The sequence below is a fragment of the Sturnira hondurensis genome, unplaced genomic scaffold (genome assembly GCF_014824575.4).
Source record: "Sturnira hondurensis isolate 20B ecotype Veracruz unplaced genomic scaffold, ASM1482457v3 Scaffold0020579, whole genome shotgun sequence".
NCBI lineage: Eukaryota > Metazoa > Chordata > Mammalia > Chiroptera > Phyllostomidae > Sturnira > Sturnira hondurensis.
In genome coordinates this window covers 7,136,787-7,147,067 of record NW_028093210.1, presented here as the reverse complement: position 1 = coordinate 7,147,067, position 10,281 = coordinate 7,136,787, and positions in this window count along the sequence as shown.

Below are 10,281 nucleotides of genomic sequence, written 5' to 3'. Positions count from 1 at the left end.
CTGGGAAGGTGGGCTGGTAGAAAGGATCAGCAGGCAAACCAGAGGCATTTTGCATGCTCTGGGATAAAAAGACTATTTGTGGGAGCTGGATAAGGAGAGGCTGAAATGACAAGGGAGGGGGCACACAGGAGCTGAGGGACCAGGGATGGAATACCAGGACCAGCAGCCATCCTCAGGCAGGCAGTGTGTTGTGGTCACAAAGGACTGAACTCAGGAGTCTTGGCTTCAAGTGTGGCCTCTATTGCTAATGAGCTATGTGAATTTGGGCAAGTTATTAATGTCTCAGAGTCTCAGTTTCTTTCACCTGTAAAAGGGGGATAATAGCACTCACCTGACCAAGTTGTGCTTTACGGATTAAAGGGAACAGCCCAGCTTGGTACCTGGTATATAATAGTTGCTCAATAAGCACAGATTCCTCTCTTCAGCCCCTGAGGAATTCTTATATTACCAGGGTCAGAGAATTGTGGTTCTCAGCTAAATCCAGCCCAGCCGCCTTCATTGGCACACAGGTCCACTCAGTACAATTTTTTTATAGCTCCTTCTATACACTACAGAGGCAGAGATGACTAGTTGTGACAGAGATCACGTGGCCAGGAATGCTTAGATATTTACTATTTTTGTCCCTTAAGAAAAAATTGCTGACCCTTTATGGATATACGACGTATATCTTCTTTATGTAGTCTCGCCTCTCTTTAGATTGTCACTGATACGGGGGACACAAACTCAAATGTGGTCCTGCCAATATGTGGTTTGCTTCTAATAAATATTTCTGTAGATAATTATGCTATCGTCCATTTTTCTTGAAATATGAGCTCTTCTGTGTCTTCTTGATTGTGTGTCTCTTTTTCCTGTTTGATGGAGATTGGGCACTAAGAAGTTTATTTATTTATTCACTCAACAAATGCTTAGTGAGTGCATGCTATCTGCCAGGCAGTCTTCTGTAAGCTGGGAATAAAGCAGTGAGCAAAAGAGACAACCATTCTGGGCCCTCACAGAGCTTATATGCTAGCGGGAGGGAAAGACAATGTGCCAATTAACTCTCCATGCTGGGTGCTGATAATGCCCACAATCAAAGGCCAGGCATGGGAACAGGTGGCGAGAGATGGAGGTTATATAGGAGTGGGGGGGGGGGTCAGGAAAAGTCATTCGGAATGGGTGGTCTCTCTCCTTGAGCTCAGACAAAAATTTCTGTACTCAAGGAATAAGCACTGCGAGAGAGGGATGATTAAACTCCATTCAGTGCTGGATACAGGATAGAAACATTCAAAGACCTCATCTTGTTTCTCATGGATTCACATTCAAGGGGGCAGACAGGTAATAACAATAACAATCATGACAATAGCCAACCCTTATGTAGCCTTTCTGCAGGCTGACATTTTTCTAATTGCTTTATGTATGTGAAAATGTCTAGTCCAGGGACTCTAAGCGATGCAGAGGAGAATTGTGTGGTATCTTGAGAACTCACAGTGGACGTAGTTCCGTGGTTAAGATGTCTTTTCTATGTCTTGCTTAGACTTGTCTTGAATATCAGAAGGTCTATACAGCAATGTCATTTAACATGGTAGTTACTGGTTCCATGTGACTTCTGAGGACTTAAATTGTGGCCAGGGCCACCAAGGAACTACACAAATTCTTAAAATTTTCATTAATTTAGAATTAAGTAGCCACTTATCAGTAGTGGCTATGATTTTGGATGACATAGCTCTAATATGTATAACATATAAAATGTGTTCTATGTCTACTATTTTATTCACGTTTCTTTTGCCAAAACCCAGCTATCCAGTTACTTAGTATTTTTTGAATTGACTCATCTAGTTAAAATAATCTTTAGAAGAACTCTGCGTGCTTCTACTGGAGGGGAAAATGTCCATTTCCTGTCACGAAGAGAGGTAGTTATGAACGTGAACATCATGGAAATGAGACAGAGATACTAGATTCTCACCTGGAACTGCCCGAGTCTGAGCCTGGAGCTCGCTCCGTGTTGGATAAAGAGGAAAACCAACAAGCGTTGGGTGTGAAGGCATCTGCTCTAGCACCACACTGAGGTTTCCTCCTGGGGACAATCAGAAGGACTGAAGAAGAGCCAGAGCAGGAGAGGAGTTGGCTGTCTCTCTGTGTGGTCAGGTATTACTCAGCCCTTGACACCGTCAGAAAACACTTTTTAGTCCCACCCACCTCTGGAGGATGCAGCCCCACTTGGGACTCCAGTCCACACGCAAGCTCATGAAGGGCAGCTGTGGCTGTCTTGCTCGCCATTTTCTCCCCAGGTCCTGGCACGTGAACTGGCATATAGTAGACGCTTAATAAACAAGTGTTGAGGACCCTACCTCTTGTTTCACCCTGAGGGCTTTTTCACCAACCCTGCCACACTTGTCATCTTCACAGTTGTGGCCCTGGGCATGGGGCATGGGGATAAAGAGGCTGTGCACAAAAACAATGTCTCGTTGTCTTCTCTCTAATCTAGATCTCCAAAAGGAAATGCTCATTGTGACCCCACTAGTTTTTGTCAGAAATGGTCCCAGTGAGCAGATAATAGGAAGACCCTTTGAGTTGGTGCAGAATTGGGGATAGGCTCAATTGGCACCTTCATTTTATAATAATGAGTTAGGACATAATGTGCAGGGCCAGACAGGGAGACCCCACCACACACCAAACTAGGCAGGAGAGGGCACCACTGGCAAAACCTATGAAAATATTCCTGACCTTAAAAGTGAAGCTTTCTTGGGGACATGCCTCTCCTTCTGGTGGGCTCAGGGCATCTTGCTCCTTTTTGCTGTAGGAATTGGAGAGGTTAGGAACTTTGGCTTTGGGAAGTTTCTTTACCTGTTTGTGTGCCTCTGTTTTCCTCTCTGGAGAATGGGGTAGTGCAAATTCCTCACAGGGCTCTTGTGAGGATTAAATGAGTTAATGTGGGTAAAGTATTTATAATAGGGCCTGGCACACGGCGAGTACTCAATAGACTTTAGCCATTTTTATCATTGTTTTCCATATGGGTGGGGACATGGAGAAGCTGCCAGCCCCTTAGCCTTCTCCGGAGCCTCTCCTGGACTTGTTGTGTCATTGACAATGCTTGCAGCACTTGAACCCTGTGTGCAAGAATCCGGGGGCAGGTCAGCTCTGCTGGGCTTTGACCTCTGCATCCAGCTGGTTTTGTTCACTGAGGCTCTTTCGCAAGTCACTTTTCACTGTGCACTGCTGAGCAGAGGACTTGTTTTGCAGGCCTACTGATGGCAGCCTTCAGTTCTCATCTCCTGAGCTGTTGTGAAGTTTGAAAAGGTTAGAGTGAGGAGGTGGAGGATGAGGCACATATAATGGAAAAACATGAGCTCCAGAGCTGGACCTTGGTGATCTGACTGCAGTCTTCCCCCCTTCGATATCTGTGCTGGAGTAATAATTTATACACCAGGGTAGCTATACCCACCCCGTGTACAGCATTCCTTCATCACAGGAACCACTTTGCCCCACCTTTGTGTTCTGGGAGGAACTGTCAAACGTGACCTTCATTCCCCTGGAAGAGGGTCATGTGATTCAAGATGGCCAATAAAATTCCAACCTTCTGGTGACATAATTAATTCTAGAAAAGAGCATGTAACCCAAACAGGGCCACTCAGATTCTTCTCTAGAGTTAGCCTGTGGATTTTGGGAGAGAAATGCTCTTGTTCTTCCAGATTTGCTTGGCCAGGAGGAAGTAAGCCTGTCTTATGGATAAAGCCTGAAAAACAGACACAAGCAGAGCTAATACATTGGTAAAGACAGAGTTCCGATGATAGGTATAGTTTTAGCTCCTGTATATGGCCACGCCTGAAGCCTGAACCCCTTTGAACTCTCTAATTCTGGGAGCCCTTTTTAGCTTATACTATTTTGGGTCAAGCTGCTATAACTTGAAACTGAACGAGTCCTAACATTGTAAGATTTATTGAGCACTTGCCTGTGCCAGACACTGAGTTAAGAATTTGATAAACATTGACTGATTCATCTTGGATGAGTTACTGCATCTCTTGGAGAATCCATTTCCTGGTATGTAAAATGGGTATAATATTTTAACAATAGGATAGCTGTGAGGCTTAAGTGAAGTAAAGCATATAAAGTTCCCGGCACATAGTAGGTCCTTGCTCAATGTTAGATCCTTTTCTTGGACTAAGGAGCTTTTTGATAGATATCTTTGTGAGTACTTTTTGGAGCAATTGCCTCACTACTTCCCAAAGGGGAGTTTCAGAGTTAAAGGATATGCACACACAGCAGCCAACTGCTCTCCAGAAACATGCTAGTTGTATCAGTTATCTGTTGCTGTGTAACAAGTCACCACAAATTTAGTGTCCTTAAAAGAACACATTCCATTATTTCAACATTTCTGAAGGTCAGGAAAATGGGCATGGGTTGGTGGGTTCTCTGTTTCACTGTCTTTCACAGGCTACAAGGAGCTGTCCACTGAGACTGGGGTCTCCTTTGCGAGCTCAACTGGGGCAGGTTCTGATCCCAAGCTCACCTGTGATGTTGTCAGAATTTCCTGGCCTGCTTACTGAGGGCCTTACTTCCTCACTGGTGTTGCTAGAGGGCCATGTACAGTTTCTGACCACGTTGGCCTTTCTAGCAGGAAGCATACAATATGAGAATGCAAATATACAAAGTCTGCCAGCAAGACAGAAATGGCATTCTCATGTAATATAATCACAGAAATGACATCTCATCCATTTTGCTGTGTTTTGTTGGTTAAAAAAAGGCATGGGTCCTGTCCACACTCACAAAGAAGGGTATTGCACAAGGGTGTGATTACCAGGAGGTGGGTTCACTGGGGACCATCACCTTTTTTCTTTTCAGTAAATTGTGCTCTTGGCGTTCTGCCTAAGAAATCTTGCTTAACCCAATGCCACAAGGATTTCCTCTTATGTTTATCTCTAGTTTTATAGATTTAAATTTTACAGGGAGTGTAAATGTATAAATGTGATATATTCAGAGTTATTTTATTGAAGATTTTTAATTTATTTTTATTTTTAGAGAGAGGAAAAGGGAGGGAGAAAGAAATTGAGAGAAACATCAATGTGTGGTTGCCTTTTGCCTACCCACTACTGGGGACCTGGTCTGCAACCCAGGCCTGTGCCCTGACTGGAAACTGAACTGGTGACTCTTTGGTTCACAGGCTGGTGCTCAATCCATTGAGTCATACCAGCCAGGGCTAGAGTTAATTTTTATATGTGGTGCAAAGTAAGGACTTATTTTTATTTTTGCATATGATGTTCGATTGAGTGATATAGTTGAAAACTTTACATGAAATATGATTGTAATTCTAATACTGATATCTTACATGTTGTGAGTGCGTGCTATGTGTAAGGCTCTCACTAAGTATTTTACCTGTATTGTTTTATTTGCTTTTTGTAATGACCAGATGAAGGAGGAACTAATTTAAATCTTCCCAGTTCTAGGTGTCTGATAAGTTAGAAACCACCCTCGACTGACCCATGAGATATTTTGTTAAATTAGCAAAGGCAGATGTTGAATATACTGCCATTTGCATGCACACACACACATGTGTACAAAAACATATTTTGCTTGGACAAAATATCTTCCGAAAGTGCTAAGAGTGGTTGCCTCTGGGGAAGGGAACCTGTTGACTCAGATTTTGAGAGGAAGGAAGACTCTTCACAGTACGGTACTTCGTACCTTTTGAATATTAAAACTTATGTATTTCACAACTTGTGTCAACATTACCTACCCAAGGGATACGTAAAGTTAGAGGAAAAGAATGTAAGAAATTCGGGTGGTCCTCCCTCAAAGCTTGTACTCTTATCCAGCATCCTGGCTCTATTTATTCTTTTACTGTTTTACTTCTCTTTACCTCCATATTACCCCCTGTCAGCTGGGGATGATAATAGCACCTGTCTCATAGAACTGCTGCGAAGACTGACACAACGCATGTAAAACACTTAGAACAGGGTCCTGTACCCAGAGAAAGCTTAATAAACACTATTGTCATTATTTTATTTGCAGAAAAAATGATTAGAAAGAAATGCTTCTTTATGATATTGTTTATTATATTCTATTATACCAAACTATAATATTATGTTGATATATGTTAGTAGAGGTCTCTCTGGCTGTGGGATGACAGGGAACTTACATTTTCTTTCTTTCTTCCAAGATCAAGAAAAAGTTTACAAACAATTTGTACACTAAACATTTCAACTGCTTCCCAACCCAGATCATTCCAAGAGTCTCTGGGTTGCACATTCACTGGAGGCTCTGCTCAGACCTTAGGTAACAGCTGAGGTTGGATAAGGCTGGGGTTGTCTGGTCTGTGTCTAGATGCCTTATTTCCCTTGACTCTTGTAGAAACAAGATACCGTATTTTGCTGTGTATAATGTGCACTTTTTTGCTTAAATGTTTGAGGGAAAAATAAGGATAAGCATTATACATGGGTATAATGATTACCTACCATGGGTATAATAATGTGATCCCGTGTGTCATGTGCACAAAAACAGGTGTGCACATTATACACGGGAGTGCATTCTACATGGCAAAATATGATACTTCTTAACACTGGAAAAATGTTTCTAAACTAAATCCAGAGCCAGGGAGAATAGGAGGTAGGGAGGGTGGTTAATGCGCTTATATGATTAGGCCTTAATTATGCCCAGTCTTCAGATGGGAGATGGATGCTCATAGAAGTTTTAGACAGGCAAATGAGTTGGGCTGTGGGGATACCTAATTGGCTAAATTGTTGAAGCTTCCAGTTAAGCTGCTATTTTTGTCTCCATGATCCGGAATTGCAGGGGAAGCTTGCCTGATGTGTTTTGGGAACATCACTTATCCATGTATGCAGTGTGTCCCCCCGCATTGCACGCATGGATGTTGCTCTGGGCGGAGTAGTAGGGAGTGCAGCCAAGTGGTCTGCAGTTTGTGCCCCAGTTGCAAATGCAATTTGATTTTGGGTCCCCTGTTTTGGGAAGCCTTCTATTGCTGGTTTGCTCTGTACTTCTTCCTACTGTCTTTTGTAGCAGAGTGGTGACCAGGTCCTGTTCTTAGGGGTCAGGCAAACCTAGGTTCAAATCTCTCCTCCCTTTGTGATTTTTGGATGTTACTTTACTTTTCTAGGCCTCAGCTTCCTCATCTCTAACATGGGGGCGATAGTGAGTCCCTACTTTATTAGGATTTGTGGTTGGCAGAATCACAGCTTCCCCAACATGTTCACATCCTAATCCTTAAAATGTGTGACTATGTTACTTCACTTGGAAGGACACTGCAAAAGTGATTAAGGATCTCAAGATGGGAAGATTTTTCTGGGTGTGCTGAAAGGGAGGCAAGAGGGTCCGAGGGAGAAGGTATAAGGACAGAAGCAGAGGTCAGAGAGGAGAGATAATTTAGCATAGTGGCCTCAGGAAACTCACATAGGGTAGCTGTGATGATGAAATCTCATCCTTAGGACAAGGGTGTGAGAGACAGGGATTGGGGTGGAGGCTAGAGGTATGGGCTATCTGAATATGCTAGTATGGGAAGAATTTTTACAGTCAGCACTCTGAAAATGGTAGTTTTCATTAAATAACATGATTTCAACCTACTTCCGTGACTGTGCGTGCTACATTGTTTTGCATGTATTTCTTTCCTTCACGTGTTTCCCAGGATACTGTGAAATCCTCAGAATAGGAAGAGACGTTGTCCTGTTCTTATTGTTTCCTTAGTGTCTGGTACACAGTAGCTGCTCAATAAATTTTGCCTCATCAGGCTGACCAGAGGTGCCCCTCTCCGTGTCTTCAGAGAAGCCTTGAGTAATAGTACCCTTTCTTTTCAGTCTCACTGTTCTCTTCTGTAAGATACTTTGCTGATGCTACGGTTTATCTCTGTTCTATGTGTCTCTGATCCTCCCCTAGTCCCTGCTGAGCCGTAGTAGGGAGAAGGACTACAATTTGTCCCTCGTGGTCTCTTATTACAGGGCCTGGCTGGGGAAGAGGATGGTAGTGTCTCCAGCAGCAGGCAGTTTCACAGGAACATGACCTCATAAGATCTGACTGGTTCTGGACCCACCCCTTGTGATGTTCAGAATCTCAATCAGTGAATTTCCAGCCTGGCCTTTGCCTGCTCCAGCCTCGGAGGGCTGTGGGCAGCTGGCTAGAGGTTGGTACTGGGCACTGGTGTGCCAGCTCTGACATTAGCAATCTGGAGAGGCACTGTCTCCTCAGGAGCTGCAGATGCTTTCAGGGGGAGGACTGGGGCAGGCGGGTTCTGTCTGCAGCATGTTGGGAGGCGTCAGACCTAATCATTCAGATTCATGCCAGGGTAGTGGCAGTAGCCTGGAGCTGGGAGCTGGGAGCTGGGCCTAGGTGTGAATGTCAAGTCTGTGCCTTATTACCAGTGTGACCCTGCTGGGTCAAACTCTGAGCTGCTCTGTCATGTTTTTCAAAACAGGGGCCCGTGCTAACAGCCAGAGCTAATGTTTACTGGATGTTTCTATGGGCTACCTGGACTTCACTCAGAGCTTCACAGGCGTGATTCCAGGTCATGTTCTCAGAGTCCCAAGGTCAGGATCATCTTAAACCTTCTCTACAGATGGAGACATTGAGGTTCCCTCAGGCTTTGGACTTTGTCTGAGGTCCCAGACTAGGAATGGCTGCAGGTGAGGTTGGAACCCTGGTAGTCTGCCTTCAGAGCCTGTGTGCTGAGCTGGTGGTATAGCCCACGGTCTCTCTAATGACAACCAGTGTTAATGAAGAGAAAGGGGGGATGCCGAGGTGCTGTTGTGACTACTATCATCCCTGTCACCTCCACTATCACTGTGTCACCATTTTTGTGAGTCATTCCTGAGCTCTTCCCTTTGTGTCTCAGACAAGGCAAGTCTGAGCTGGGCTTTTACAAATTTGTACATCTAAATTTGCATATGTATCTATCCAATGGTTTTCAGTATATCTGCAGAGTTGTGCAACCATCATCACAACCTAATTTTAGAACACTGATTTCACCCCTAAAAACAACCCTGTGCTCATTTACAGTCATTCCTCACATCCCTGGTGATAGTTAATTTTATGGGTCATGGGGTGCCCAGATTGAACATTATTTCTGGGTGTGTCTGTGAGGGTGTTCCCAGACGAGGCTAGCATTTGTTAAAAGGGTTGCTCTCAGGTTAGGTGCTCTTGCCGCAAAACACCACCACAACCACTGCCTCCAGCAACAACAACAACAATAACAATGGGATAAAAGGAAACTTTGAAGGTGATGAGTATGTTTATTACCTTGATTGTGGTGATGGTAACACATGTATACATACATCCAAACTTACCAAATTGTATACGTTAATTTCATGCAGTTTTTTATTTTTGGTCTGTCAAGTGAACCAATTTTAAGGCTTGGGGGGAAAAGTACATTTTTTTCATAGAATTGATGTGAATATTAAAAGAGGAAATGCATCTGACATGCCTGCCCATTATAACAATTCAGCAGGTAAGCTGTCCTTGGAATAGGTTCCTGGAAGAGAACTTTTACTAGCCCCTTTTACAGATGAGCAGACAGAGGCTCCGAATGCAGAAGCAGTCAGTTCTGGATCTTTCAGCAGGCTAGTGGTGCTGGCTCCTGGTCCCAGCTCGTTCCCTTCTACGTTGCTCCTGGAAACAGCTTCTCTCTGGCCAGGGAATTTTTATTCCAATCTGGAAGAGGTTCCCTAATAAGATGAGGGGGCAGCTCAGTATTCATCTCTTGGCATCATGCCAGGCATGTAATAGGAAAATTAAACCAGTGTATTGCTGATCCTTTGTCATTCGAAGATAACCATGTTATATGGGATATGAAGAGTGACAGCTCCTCTAGACATCTCTAATGTACAAATAGAGGCTTTGCACTTAAATGGTCATGCACGGGTCAGGTCTGCAGAGCCCAGCTGGCTAGTAGAATATCATGACCTCATGAGACAATAAAGAGACCATTTCTCTCCTGTGCAGCAATCTTAATAACTGTATAGATATCCTGGCTATATGTCTAAACCCTGGAGTTTGGTCCTTATGATTTTGCCACACAAAATGTGCTTGCAAAAAGAGGCTTTTAGGCAGGATTCATTTATTAAATCAACAAATCTTCATTATCCATCTACTGTGTATCATGCAGTAATGTAAAAGCCAATGATATACATTAGCTAGGACCAACATTATCCCTGTCTGCATCAGTTCACAATGCATTCAGTTGCAATACAGACAACCCAGAGATGGTGGCTTAAACTGATAGGGTTTATTTTTATCTTCTGATGAGAATTCTGGAAATAGGCAATTCAAGGACAAGACAGTAGTATTCAATAATACTATTTGAGA